Source organism: Mus musculus, chromosome 8 (genome assembly GCF_000001635.26).
Source record: "Mus musculus strain C57BL/6J chromosome 8, GRCm38.p6 C57BL/6J".
NCBI lineage: Eukaryota > Metazoa > Chordata > Mammalia > Rodentia > Muridae > Mus > Mus musculus.
In genome coordinates, this window is record NC_000074.6 from 96,370,248 (window position 1) to 96,384,479 (window position 14,232).

The following is a 14,232-nucleotide window of genomic DNA, read 5'->3' on the forward strand; positions in this document are numbered from 1 at the left end:
AACACACACACACACACACACACTTTAATTCTCTGGAGAATCTCACCCTTCCCTTTGTGCTCTGTGCGAATTTCTATCATTTGAAGGTGAAATGAAGTGGAATAGACAAAATGTTGGCTTCAGTGTTACTAAGCACATGCACTGTAAAATAAAAGCATTAATTCTTTCTCCCTACAGGATCAAACGACAGCAGTACCCTGGTGAGTTGGACTCTCCTGGCCCCTTCATTAACCAGGTTGATATTTTACAAAGTGACTACACTGACCTCATAGCGCTCCTTGCAGTTTCAAGACAGCTTCCACTTGGTTCTTCCAAGTGCCTCATCAGACTGAGCTAAGTTAGCGCAGAGCTTCAAGCTAAGCAAGGCATCTCAGCACGAGGTGTCAAACATAAGACAGCTAATGCTGGAAGCCAGAGCAAGAAGGCTCTTCTTGACCTTGCTGTGAGACTAGTGTATCCACTGAGAAGTGGCTGGCAGGCTCCTTTTGATGCGCTGAACAATGAACAGCAGGGGATTAAGTTTCACCAAATCTACATTAGCTTCTGTGTGTGTGTGTGTGTGTGTGTGTGTGTGTGTGTGTGTGTGTGTCTGTGCGCGCGCGCGCACTCACACTTTGTTCTTAGGAAAATAAAGTGCATATATTACTTAGAAAAAAATTCACCCAGGAGCTCAGGTGCGCCTATGGGCTGGTCAACTGCACTGTTACGGAGAGTTACCCTAAAAGGCCCCCATGGGCGGATTAAGGGCAAATGAGAGGTAATAAGTTACCCATGTGTTCATGTTTGATATGTTTTGTCAGCCTCTCTCAATGTTAGTATTTGCAAGCTACAGGGTTCATTCCTTATAGGTGGACTTTCCTAAGCTCTGTTTGAATGCAATGATGACAGTTTTTTGGAGCTCTTTAATGGAATAATGATGTGTATTTGAAACCAGATCGCCAATATGGACCCAGCACTTCCCTTCATGGTTACTGTATCTTCAGTACAAGCTTGCCTCTGCTTGGTTCTTCTAAGTGCTTCATCAGATTGAACCAAGTCAGGGCAGAACTTACAGAAATCACAGGTTTCTTCATTTTAGTGATGGGAGATAAAGATCTGCTTCAGTATGGTTTATTTTGTGCTTTTTAAGCCCATAGTTCACGATATAGCTTAGGTAATTCCCATAACTCACTATATAGCTTAGACGATTCCCAAACTTGTAGTCTTCTCAAGCACTGGCCTTGGCTGGTATGATCCTAATGGCGAGCACAGAGTCCCAGTTACCTTAGGAAGGGAAGACATGCTGAAGTTGTCACAGAGTAGCATGGCCTCTGCAATCTCACACACACTATTTCATTTACTTATTTTAAAACGAAGTTTACTAGTCTCTGTGCTCTGAAGAATGGTAGGTTCTTGATCTCTGCTCTAGACACGTTGTTACTTATATCACTGAGTTTGAAGAAGCTTTTGACTCAGAAACTTATAGCCAGATGGCTTTCAAATTTGACCTTTAATGTTTATTATTAGAAATTGGAATATTTTCTTTAGAGCCCGGTTTAAAGGACTGTATGCAGAGCCGACACAAACAACTCTCCTGTGTGTAGTGCTGTTACAATGTGGATGAGGATGAGTAGATTGGGGGTACACATCACCCATTTCCTTCTGACACCCGGGGGGCCTCTGTGGAAAGGAAAGTGTTCAAGGACCAAGTTGGCAAACTGTTGAGAAAGCCTGCCTTTTCATTTTGCGCATTAGAAGATGGAGGCCTGGATGCTGCTTGGACACAGTCTTCAGTAGAGATTTTCCTTCTTGGTCATCCCATCGAAGATTTTGCTCCTTCTAACACTGGAAGGGAGCTTTATCACTCCTACAAAACAAAAAGTTTTAAATAACACAAATATTTTAAAAATGCAACATATTTCGAGGCATAGGAGCAGGTTAACTCTTTCTTTACCCAGTAACTTCAGGGAGACTAGTAAGGCCAAAGAAGGAGGTTTTTCTGTGAGTTTATGGTCACTTTGGGCTACAGAGTCTCAAAAACATCTCTCATTCACCATGTATAAATATGTAATATATTTGGAAAATAAAACTACTAGTTGAAAATGCTCCTTTTATTTAAATATTTTTACTTTTAGCTGATAAAATCTGATATCTTAGTTTTGTTTGCCTTTTCTCTCTGGTGGAACATAATGCATGATATGCATCCTTGGGGTGGTGAACCTATGTCTGTCCAACCTATGTCTGTCCAAGTGTCCTTCCTGGTAAGTCTCAGGCTTGAACATCCTGTGATTGTCTAAAGATCATGAGAATTTTGAGCAAGAACCAGTGCATTAACTTCTGTCTATGTGACCTTCAAAGAGTTATTTAATCTTACCAATTCCAACTTATCTCTTCTTTAATTTACAAGTAACAAGTGTGTATATCTACAGAGCATAATGTGATGTCTTAATCTGTGTATATGCTGCTGCGAAAAGATTCACTCAAACTAATTAACATACCCATCACCTTGCCAACATATCATATTGGAGGCAAGAACATTACAGATCTGTTCTTTTTAATGCTGAGTTCGTGAATGATGTTTTGCCTGTAAATGTAATTTTCAGCACACATGTAACCCAACTGTAAGGGGCAGTTTATCTTTACACCTTGTTATACAGCCCCGTCCCGTATGTTAGGTATTCAACAATTGTTTGTAAATGATGAATGCATGCTTCAGAAACAAGCAGCGTGTGGCTTTTCTTCACACTCAAGCAGTTCACAAAGCTAACAGTTTTCTTCTGCTCAAAATAAGGGATAACGGTGGGCGGGGAGAGAGTGTGAATTCCTGCTTGCTATACAATCAGCGCATTGCAAGCCAAAGAGGCTATCTCCAAGGAGGGAAACCTTCCTAAAGAGAAGGAGAAAGAAAAAAAAAAAGATAAAAGACCTTTCTTACAACAAAGAACTGTGAGTACTTAGCTTGTCAGGACAGAGTTTGAGAAAAAGCATTCCCGTGCATACCTTTGTAAAAGCCTTAAAAAGGAGCACTCTGAACCTGATACCAACTAGCTCTTTAGTAGTTCTCACTGATAATGGTGTGGAGAAGCCTTAATTTAGAAAATGCACACAGGACTGTGAACATGAAAAACAAACAGTTCCTGCAGCTGATGTTTTATTGAGTAACTGGGGGGCGGGTGAGGGAGGACACTCTGGGATAGCCTGACCAATTAGAGATTCAGGCTATGTCTACCTGCAATCCAAATGAGGGGAAAGGATGCAAAGAATTCACCCCAAACATGTGTTATCTGAAAAAGAAGTTGACTCTTGCTTACACAGAAAGCAATCATAAAGAACCCAGCTGGAAGTACTTCTTAAAACGTGTGCCACCCTGGTGAGAAAGAATTAGGTCTGATCAGAATTCTGAAGTCCTGGAGTAATTCAGCAGTCACTGACATTCCCTCAGATAATCCAGAATTGTTCTTAAGAACCTCAGAATCAGCAAAAGATGTTTATATTGTCTGAAAATTAATGATCCATTAAATTATTTTGCAAATGGTCATCAAACATTGGAGTGATAAATAATACTCAGTTCATAGAGTGGGCGCTTCTATGTAGGTTATACTCTAATAAGGGCGATTCTAAATTCATTTCTCAGTTTGGGGAAAAGTACAGAATTCAATCATGGAAGAACTTCATTGTAATTTTAGTCCTTGCTATATACCAGGTACTGCTTGGCATTTGTTGACATAATTAGCTCTGCCACTCCCTGCTTCTGTGACCTTGCAAAAATCAATTAACTTTAAGTTAGCTACCATCAGTAAGTATAAAAATTGGGTTATTCTATTAGGAAATGCTCAATTTTAACATCCTGTAACAATGGAGATAGGATGGCCTTCTTTTATACAATCTTAAACTTTGTTCTCGAGAAATATTCATTAAGCTGGTCACACAGGACAGAGCTGTGAGTTCTATGGGACTTGTACAATGAAAAGATATCATGTCCACTCAAAAAAGAATATATGATCAGATGAAGACTGACCTATTGTAGTTATCAGAATAATAGAAGGAGACGAGAAGTAGGGATAAAAATGGAAGACCGTCAGAATACAGCAGCAGAATATGTCATTCCTGTTAAACTTTCTTCATGTGTGATCTCTGTTATTGTGTATTTAAGTACTGATGTCAAGTGATAGATATCATAGATTAGTTATTATTCCATTACAGATGGGAAAGACCTATTTTTTAAAGAGAGATCGAATTTTCTTTCAATTCATTAAGATTTTTGAGTTCATCTACCTGTTAATTTTCTTTGTCAACTTCTTAACTTCAAAGGAGTCATGCATACATGTGCCTGATGTGATCTACTTTCTGGATTCAGGGGGAATTATAGAAACTGGTGCCCAGTGCCTGATCATCACCCTTCATCGAGAATGTTAAGACTTCTTCTTTTACACTAAAATACTCTTCCAACAGCTCAAATTAACCTGTTTTTGTTCTAGAATGACCTGCAAAGAAATAAACTTGCACTTTCTGTAAAACTTTAAAAAAATTCTATTCTTCTCTCATACACTACATTCTGATTGCAGTTTCTCCTCCCTCTATTCTTCCTAGTCTACCAACCCAACCTTCTCTTTTCCCCAGAACCACTCTGCCTCTGTTTCCCTTCAAAAAACGAACAGACTTCCTCCAGATATCAACTAAACACAGCATAACAAGTTTTGTTGCATATCTTTTCTGTTGTTGCTGCTGTTGTTGTTGTTGTAATATGTCTTAGAAGAACTTTTTGTTGCACATAGTGTTACATGGCTATCGTCTCGAAACTCATAAGAATGAAGCCAGAGGATTGTGAGTCTGAGACTAATCTGAGCTAGATAGTTAGATTCTGAGATTTTGTTAGCTTCTTTTTAAACTTCTATACTTTGTCATTACTCATAACCCTGTTTTATTTCACGGAACACCTTTTGATTACAATGGGAAGCTTCTTGCAGGTGTACTCCATGTGGCTGTTGGTCAGTAACAGCCATTAGAACAACACTGAGAAGTGTTGGCTGCATGAGGGCCTACTAGGATGCCAGGATGCGTGTTGTTCCTTTACAGATCCATTTCTCTCATTTAGATATGTGTGTTTCTACTCCAGGAAAAGAGGGTTTGTCATGAGGATCTTTGACTTGAGTTTGTATAAGCTCTACATAACACCATCTGCTTCAGCATGGCTACCCCCTAAGACCTCTACTCAAGCTTGGTGTCATTTTGGAGCACCTGATGCATGACTTATGGTGAACCTCCTCAGTAAAGAGTTATGATGTCTCTCTAACTCAGCCACATTGCTATCACAGAGGTAACAGAAGATATAGTCTGGATTAGTTGTGATTTGAAGCTGTAGTTTCATTTTATTGAAAAAAAAGGTGGCTTTGCCAACTCTTTCCTATACACATTCTCGCCCAACTTCATCCTCACCATCTGTAATAAAAACAAAATTTATAAAAAGTGGAACAGTCTCAGCTAATTGCCCCACTTATATTTGTATGCCATATTAGGTTGTGAAATACACCACTAATGGGGCCTCATATTTGAGAACCAATGATTTTTAGAGTTTCCTGTAACTGCTGTGCTAGCCACAAGTGACTTATGTGAAGTACATTAAGACTAAAGCCTAATTGGGTTACTTTTAATTTGCTTCCTTTCTGCAATATAATAATAAATGCAGATGTCTTTCCAGCATTAATTTTTATCTACATGGCAGAATTTCATTAAGCTTAGCCAGTGCCACTTTAATTAAGCACCCTTACTTGGGTGGTGACTGTCTGTGCCTTTGGCCCATCAGAACAAGCACTTAGTCAATTAACTATTTTATTAACCAATTGATTTTTGCTGTAGGTCCCTACCTTCTGTGACGAGCTAGACATGGCCACGAAGGGCAGATAGATTGCTTCCTCTCATCTCTAAAGAGCAACATTCAACAATGAAACATGTCAAATGAGGTTTCTATCAAGAACCTAAAGACAAATACAAAAAAATGCTTGCCATTTCTTCCGGAAAGAAAAGTAGCTCACATAGTATTGTATTTGCATAAATCATATTGTCCCACTGACCTTTATTGATGTTCTGCTTCCAAATGTAAAGCATCAGCCCAGCTGCTTAGGAGACCTTCCGTTGTACAGTACTTGCAAGTCCATCAGGTCATGGAGTAATGAAGTGACATCCACAGATTGCCTAAATCACCAACTTAACAAGGTCCTTAGTAGCTTTCCCCCCAACAATTTTGGCCTGCAATTTATTGATATCATTAGGCACCAAAACATTTCGCTTAACTGAAGGAAATACAAAATTATAGCACATGGAGTCTCACAATGTACGCTTGTAGCAATAGCATATAATATACATCTTGGTAAGATACAGCATCTGTGGCAAAGAGTATAGTTTGATGACATTGTTTAGACAGTTTCTCCAATGGATGAATCAAAGGGTTTAAGTAAAATGCTGGCCCTAGATTTATTTCATCAGAAAGATGTATATAAATAAAGGAATGCATTTTGAGAAGCAATAATTTTTAATTTTTTTTTTCTTTTTTCTTAGATATTTTCCTTATTTTTACATTTCAAATTTTATCCCCTTTCTTCATTTCCTCTCCGAAACCCCCTCTTTAAAATATTTTTAATTAATTATTTTACTTATTTACATCTCAAATGTTGTCTCCCTCTCCTCCCCTCCCATAGAGTTCTTCTCCCATCCCTCTCCCCCTTCGCCTCTGAGAGGGTACCCCCTTCCAGAAATGACTTATGTATTATGTGTAGTACATTAAGAAAAGAACCTACTTGGGCCATCTTTAATTTGCTTCCATTTTGTATTGTGATAATAAATGTAGATATCTTTGTTGGGTTCATTGTAGTTTCTAATATGTGGGCATTAAACCCACTTTAGAATATGGAGTATGCTTTTTCATTCTCATTGATAAAACAGCCATTTTAAAATTTTTATAAATGAAAGGTGAAATCTCCTCATTCTTAGTTATTCTTGTCAGTGTTTACCAGTGAAAAAGGGCAGTTAATATACGGGCGCCAGAGAACTCAGGATTAGAACCTGGAGGTCTTATACTTTTGTCAACAAACTGTGTTTTCTTTTTTATTTTAAATTTTTTTAATTAGATATTTTCTTTATTTACATTTCAAATGCTATCCCAAAAGTCCCCTATAACCTCCCCCTGCCCTGCTCCCCTACCCACCCACTCCCACTTCTTGGCCTTGGCGTTCCCCTGTACTGGGAAATATAAAGTTTGCAAGACCAAGGGGCCTCTCTTCCAGTGATGGCCGACTAGGCCATCTTCTGCTACATATGCAGCTAGAGTCACGAGCTCTGGGGGTATGTTTTCTTCTGAAGCCCAGTGTCTCAGTCTCAGTCACAGTCACTATTTCCCTGATGAAACAAGTTTCTACCTCAAAATGCAAGTTGAGGTACAAAGGATTTATTTGGCTTGTATTTCTACTTTATTGTTTATAAGGGAGTCAGGGCAGGAACTCAACTAGGATGGGAGCTTGGAGGCAGGACCTATAGCCCAGGGATGGCTGGGCTGGGCTGTCACTAACTAAGAAGATGTCCAAAGGGCTTGCCTGCAGCCAGATCTTATGGAGGTATTTTCTCAGTTGAGATTTCTTCTGCTCAGATGACTCTAGCTTGTATCAAGTTGATATAAACAAAACCAAGCCAACCAACTATCCAACCAAAACCAACCAACCAACCAACCAACCATCCACCCACCTACCACCACTACCACCACCAGCACCATCACCAGCACCAGCACCACCACCACCACCACCAAGAAGCAGATGGACCACCCACTTTCCTTATTGTTATGTCCAAGTATTTTTATATATGAACTTTGGATGATACTAGCACTGTGAACAGTCATTCTTTGAGGATCTGTATTGCAGGTACTTTCAAGGGACATTATTTTTATTATTTTTTATTATTTTATTATATTTCACTGTCGTTCCTTAAGATTACTGCCATTTCCACTTTTCACAGAGGGACACATAGGAACACTAGGCAGGCTACTGAGGGTTACTTCAGCTGATGTGACAAAAAGGGATGGAAGTCATAGCTGCCCAGACCTCATCTCAAGCCTCTGCTCCACCATGCTGTGCTTTGTGGTGTGATGACAGTGAAAGTGTAGGGGAAAAGCCAAGGCTCTAGGCAGACACACCACGACATGATAACCATCACCCGGCTTAGTACTCACCCTGAGAAATAAGACTCAATGCCCAGATGTGATGCTGCTCTTGGCTCCACGGGGGAGTTCCATTATACTCTTAGACAGGCACTAATAGTGAGGGTTTCAAAGGGAAATCTTGCCACTATCTTCAGGTTTGCATGACCTTGTGGGCCTCAACTGATTTATCTTTGCCATTTGCTCCTTTGGGGTTGCCCTTCCCAATTGTGCCTTAGTTGTCATTCACAAATGCTGTCTCTGCCTTCATGCAGGCCGAACAGTAGGGTACCTTAGCCAGCTCCAGCTGTCTATGCTGCTTTGAAACAATTACTGCCTTTTCTAAATGCTTTTCAATGGTTCAATGAGAAGTTCTGGCTTTTCTTTCTTTATATTCTAGTGATCTATGTTGATGCTGAGCCTGTATAGGACAGATGTTCACCACAGCTGGCTTGGCATTGTAGTGTCTCTTCCTTGTATACCAGGCTCCTCTTCTGGCCACATTTAACCTTTTTTTTTTTTTTTTTTTTTTTTCAGTGTTGTGGGTAGTGTTTCTCCATCTTCACTTACCCATTTCACACTTCCTGGGCTGGGTAATATTTTAATAGGGACACATTTTCTGAGTGCATTGGGAGTGCACAGAAGCAACCATGACACTGAGATCTGCACAGGCAGAGAGAGGACCACCTTAGAACTTTCCAGATCCCCAAGTATCAATCACCCAGCTGGAGGCACAAAGGGATCTGGCAATTTCAAGCATTCTCCTGGAGCATGCGTTCTGGATCTCTACAATGTGGAACTAGGTGGCTCCACTTGATCACCTCAGGTACAGGTCATCAAATGCCAGGGCAGTTAGCAGTGGATTCTGTCGGTTCCTGGCCAGTGAGGGTGGGGTATTTCAGTGGCTGAGGCTCTTGCTCCTTTTGGCTTGTCAATGTCCAGCCTCCCTACTCTCCACAGCTGCTCCCTAGGGCCATCTCTTATTTGAGGTTATGGAAGGGCCAGTTCAGTGTCTCTGCCTGTGACTGTTCCCTGTTCCCAGTGTCCCAAGGAATTCAGTTTTAAGCAATAGCTTCGCTCTCAAGATGGCGCCTGGCCACTGAGTCATTTCAGATGGCAAATAGGACTCCTATCCTCTGTTGTTGGAGGAATCAGTTTCACCAATACTGAGTTGGTGGCTTGTGAAGACTGTGGGTTTGTCATCTGTTCTTGGGGATACCTGGCTCAGCTCTGGGATAAGTTTTGTGTCTTCTTTCAGCTCTTTGTCTGTGTAGCTAGAACAGCATTCAGCTTGGCTTTTTTACCATCAGCATACCATCAGCTTTTCACCTGAGGTGTTTAGCTCTTCTTTACCAGTTTCTTGGGTTTTCAAAGCCATCCCTCTTGCCTGTGTTTGAGACAGAGTCTAGTTTTTCTTTTTCTGATTCTTCTCCTTCTGTGAGTCACTGGCAGGTTGCTCTTAGCTTACCATCTATCCCAATAAAGAGCAAGTCTTAATAAATGGCTATTTACTAAGCTGACTGAATGGCTGCATCTGACTACCAAGCTAAACTGAGCTAAAGGTGTTTTTAGGTTATAGCAAGAAACACAATCATTTTAAGGCGCAGGCAGGAGGATTCTGTCATTCCATGCCCCTCTCCAGCAAGCAAAAGCAAAAATGCTGGTGGTTCAATTTGAATTGATGTTTTAAAATTGTCTTTGTAGTAGAAAAATACTTTATTAACTGTATGCAAATAGAGCAAAATTGCAGAGAGGGGGGAAGAGATAGGGAGGGAGAGAGGGGCCATGCTGAAGAGCAGGAAAAACTGAGTAATGTATTGTTTTTTATAACAGGGGAACGCCAGGGCGAAAAAAATGGGAATGGGTGGGTAGGGGAGTGCAGGGGGAGTGGGAGACTTTTGGGATAGCATTGGAAATGTAATTGAGGAAAATACATAATAAAAAAAAGGTATCTTCAGAGAAAAAAAAAGAATTGTCCAAATGAGCCGGGCATGGTGGTGCACGCCTTTAATCCCAGCACTTGATAGGCAGAGGCAGGTAGATTTCTGAATTCGAGGCCAGCCTGGTCTACAAAGTGAGTTCTAGGACAGCCAGGGCTATACAGAGAAACCCTGTCTCGAAAAAACAAAAAACAAAACAAAAAAAATTGTCCAAATGACAAGATTTTGTTCTTTTCCTGTTACATGACAACTTCACTATATATAAATACATATTTTTGTTCATTTATACAATTATTTCTCAATGGATTAAGTATATAAAACCTTTAAACAAATTAAAAAAAGAAAATATTTTAAAATAGAAAGCTTTTAATTATCTATAGAATTCAGTAAGTTCAGTCCTCTTGCTTAAGGGGATTTTAAAAAAATGATCTTGTAGGCCAGTTCTTAGAAATTCAGAATTTTTACTGACCACTGGTTCATGACTACAGCACCCTGCTATGACCTATCTAAACTTCCGAAGATTTAATGGCCACAAGTAATTCTCTTCTATTCCCAATCCAATTTATTTCTTTATTGAGATCAGACATTTTATTAAATTAATCCACACAAGTGTATAAATGATGACCACCCTTTCCTTGTTCTTACTGTGTTCTCAGATTTAAAGGTGACTTTCTATACCACAGAGGACATACCTAGTTAATGCTATCTGAGACAAAAACCAAAGAACATATTATGTGACTAGAGGACACTATCAACTAAAATCATTGCAACCTTAGACTGTGACAAAAAGATGCTTCAACAAATCCTTTATTTATTCAACCCAACTCCTTATATATGAGACAGTGAGACAGCAGTGGATTAAGTAAAACAAATATCAATGATTTGTAACTTCATTTTGAAGACTTTCACCTTTTACTAGGGGAAGCAGGTTATTAAAATAAGAATGAATAAGGACAATTAAAGTGATATAAGAAGATATTTGGCATACATTGAGAACAGTTTTCCCTTTAGATCACCTTTCTAGATTCTCAAGTTAAAGCACATCTCTGAGCCTGAATATGAGACAGACATAGAGAGGTGGGGTACAGAATGGAACGTGTTTCAGTTGAAGAGATTGCTTAGGCAAGGGTCTTAGCAGGTAGTGCACTCAAAAGGAACGACTGATGACATATTAACAAATGGTCTACTTATGAACCTAGATTAGTGGTTCACAGCCTGTGGATTGTGACCCCCTTGGAATCGAATGATCCTTTCAGAGGGGTCACATATCAGATATCCTGCATATTAGATGTTCAAATACTTACATTTTCATTCATAGCAGTAGCAATGGAATAATTCTATTGTTGGGAGTCACCCCAAGTGAGGAGTCACCCCAAGTGAGGAACTGTATTAAAGGGTCACAGTGTTAGGAAAGTTGAGAGCCACTGGCTTAGATGGAAAGTTAAGGAAACATCCCGAGGTTCAGAAAAACACTCTCAGTTTTAAACTTAGATTTTTTTTTAAATATAAATTGAGTTTTAGCTTTTTAGCACAGATCATCCACAGATAATATTTGTTTAGGGATAATATAATTTGCAGTCTCGGTCTCATAATAGGAACCCCAAGAAGTTTGTAGACCTCAATAGGAACACATTTGGCAACTCATTTCTGTGATTATTACTAGTTGGCAGCCCAACTATGACATGGCCTGCTTGGGATATTATGGACTGTAAGTTGCAGATGAGGTCTAACATTGGGAATCACTATTTCTAGACTGCTCACCATAATTCACACCTTTATTTATTATAAAAATCAATTTTAGTTTTGCTCTTCATATCACACCTGTCTGTTTTCCTCTTCCTCCCTCACCCCTCTCTCTATCTCTCTCTCCTTCTCTCTCTGGTAGTGTATGTCTTTGCTTTTCACAAATTTTCTTACTAGAGTGATAAAGCCATTGTATTTCATCCCACTGTTCATTAAGTTCATGAACAGCTTGTTGGGCCAGAGCTCTTGCTTAAACGCCCCCCAACCCCCAGTGTTACAAAATTATGCTGTGTAGGCTCAAGTCTTACCTCAGCCACTTACTGGTGACTTACCATTAAGTAGCCCTTAAGTGCCCTGCCTCTCAGTTTCACTATCTGTCCAGTTGGGTCAGCACATGATGTCATCATGCTCACTGGGGATAAAAGAGAAATGTTTGCAATGAACATATTACAATGTCTGAATAAAAGATAGATTTGCTTTGTACTCATTATTTCTTCCTATATTAATAACATTGACAGTTCCAGTAGTTATGCTGTTACTGGACCAAGTGATCATTCAAGTAATGCATTTGCCCAAGTAAATGATGCAATTTCATTAAGTAAACATTGTGTGTCATGCCATGTGTATTAGTCTGGATTTTCCAGAGGAATGAAACTGGTAGAATGAATATATGTATAATAATATTAAAGAAGGATCTATTGTATGAATGAATATATGTATAATATTAAAGGGGGTTTATTATATGAATGAATATATGTATAAGACTAAAGGGGGGTTTATTGTATGAATGAATATATGTATAAGATTAAAGGGGATTTATAGTATTGGCTTATATGATGTGATGTGTCCAACAATTAAGGTCTTCACATTCATGAACAGATGCTCAGACAATGAAGCTGGATAGCTTAGCAGTTCCAAACTGATACTGAAGACCTAGAAATCCAATAAAGCTGCATTTCAATGACACTGACAGATGGCAGTATCATTGGCAACACTCACTAGCAAGAGACAAAGGTAGACAGCCAAAAACGTGACGCTTTCTCTTTTGAACCTCTTTAAGACTTGAGTTGCCACAGAAAGACCCACCTACTTTCAGGGAGGGTCTTTCTCCCTTCAGCTAATTCTTCCTGGATATAATGTTACAGACCGAGCCAGAGTCTTGTCTCTTCACTAAGTCCAGATTCAACCAAGCTCACCACCAAGATTTACTACCACGGCATATATTTTATATTTAAAGGAGGTAGTCCTTCCCAAATTGGGTAAGAACCCATCCAGTCATAGTTGAAAGATGATGTAAAAATAAAACAACAGCAATAACACCACCACCACCACCACCACCACCACCAACACACACACACACACACACACACACACACACACACACACACATACACACACACACACACACCCTACATCTAGGTTGATCAAGCTGGACTTATTATCATTATCAAAAGAGTGTTCTCCTGGAAATGAGTCATTTTATCATCCTCTGTAGCTTGCTTCAAGTAGAACACTAGGAAACCTTGGACCAGGATGAGGAGTGGCCCAGGGTCTGTTGCAGCATGATTCCTTGTTTAAATATGTCACTGTTTGCCCACTGAGGTTAAGTTAGCTGGTCTTCTGTGGTTCTTTATCCCACTACCTAATAAATATATGGGCAGCTAAGGTATTGCCGTCTGCCCAGCACCCCTTTCCAGTAGAAATATGTGAGAAAGATGGAAGATAAGAGGTTTTAAATAAGTTGGTAGTTAAAACTTAATCTGCACAGGTTTTCACTAGACAAGACATATTCTGTAGCTTAATGTTTTTGACCAAACACGAACTTTGGCTGAATCTGTGAATCAGCACATCTTGCGAATAGACATTTCTTTTGAGGAGACCAAATATGAAGTCTGTTCAATATGGGCCCTGGTGTTCAGATGAGGACAAACTGTACCATGTATCGGTTTTCATAGGTTCTAAAGATAATGGTAGGTCAAAAGTGGCTCGTGATTGCTTATAGAAAATATTCACTATAAACCAAAAAAGTGTAGACGGTTGTCATTGAAAACTGGCTGGAAAGATAAAGGGCAGAGAGAGGTAGGGGATGGCAGTCAGAACTAAGCAGGTTGTTTATAAGAGAAACTACAGGACAATATTCCCCACAGCACTCCTCAACAGTAATTCAGATACAGACAAGGAGAGCCTAGGGTGATATAAATGTGGGGCACACAGGAAGTACACCTCCAGATTAGCCATCCACAGCCCCTCCAAAGCTGTGATGACTGTTACTGGTTTCCATCCTCACATGAAGTTCTTGCGTGAGTTTGTTTTTCTCCTACACAAAGGTGATGATTTGTGAGAAGTTTAGTGCTGGCATGGAAGCACAGGACAGGGAAAAGCGAGAGT

The 14,232-nt window shown here is 39.7% G+C and overlaps 1 long non-coding RNA gene across 2 annotated transcripts in view; it reads right to left on the reverse strand.

Moving 5' to 3' along the window:
* Window positions 1-1,459: 1,459 nt before the first annotated feature.
* Gm32122 overlaps window positions 1,460-14,232 on the reverse strand; it is a 32,376-nt gene continuing 19,603 nt past the window's right edge. The window contains exons 2-6 of one of the 2 annotated variants that reach the window (XR_387957.2): window positions 12,177-12,256; window positions 8,195-9,632; window positions 6,051-6,225; window positions 5,844-5,954; window positions 1,460-1,846 (exon numbers count right to left, since the gene is read on the reverse strand). This is a non-coding gene — a long non-coding RNA (predicted gene, 32122). The remainder of the gene's footprint in view (window positions 1,847-5,843; window positions 5,955-6,050; window positions 6,226-8,194; window positions 9,633-12,176; window positions 12,257-14,232) is intronic. The other variant, XR_879126.1, reaches the window with a different exon arrangement.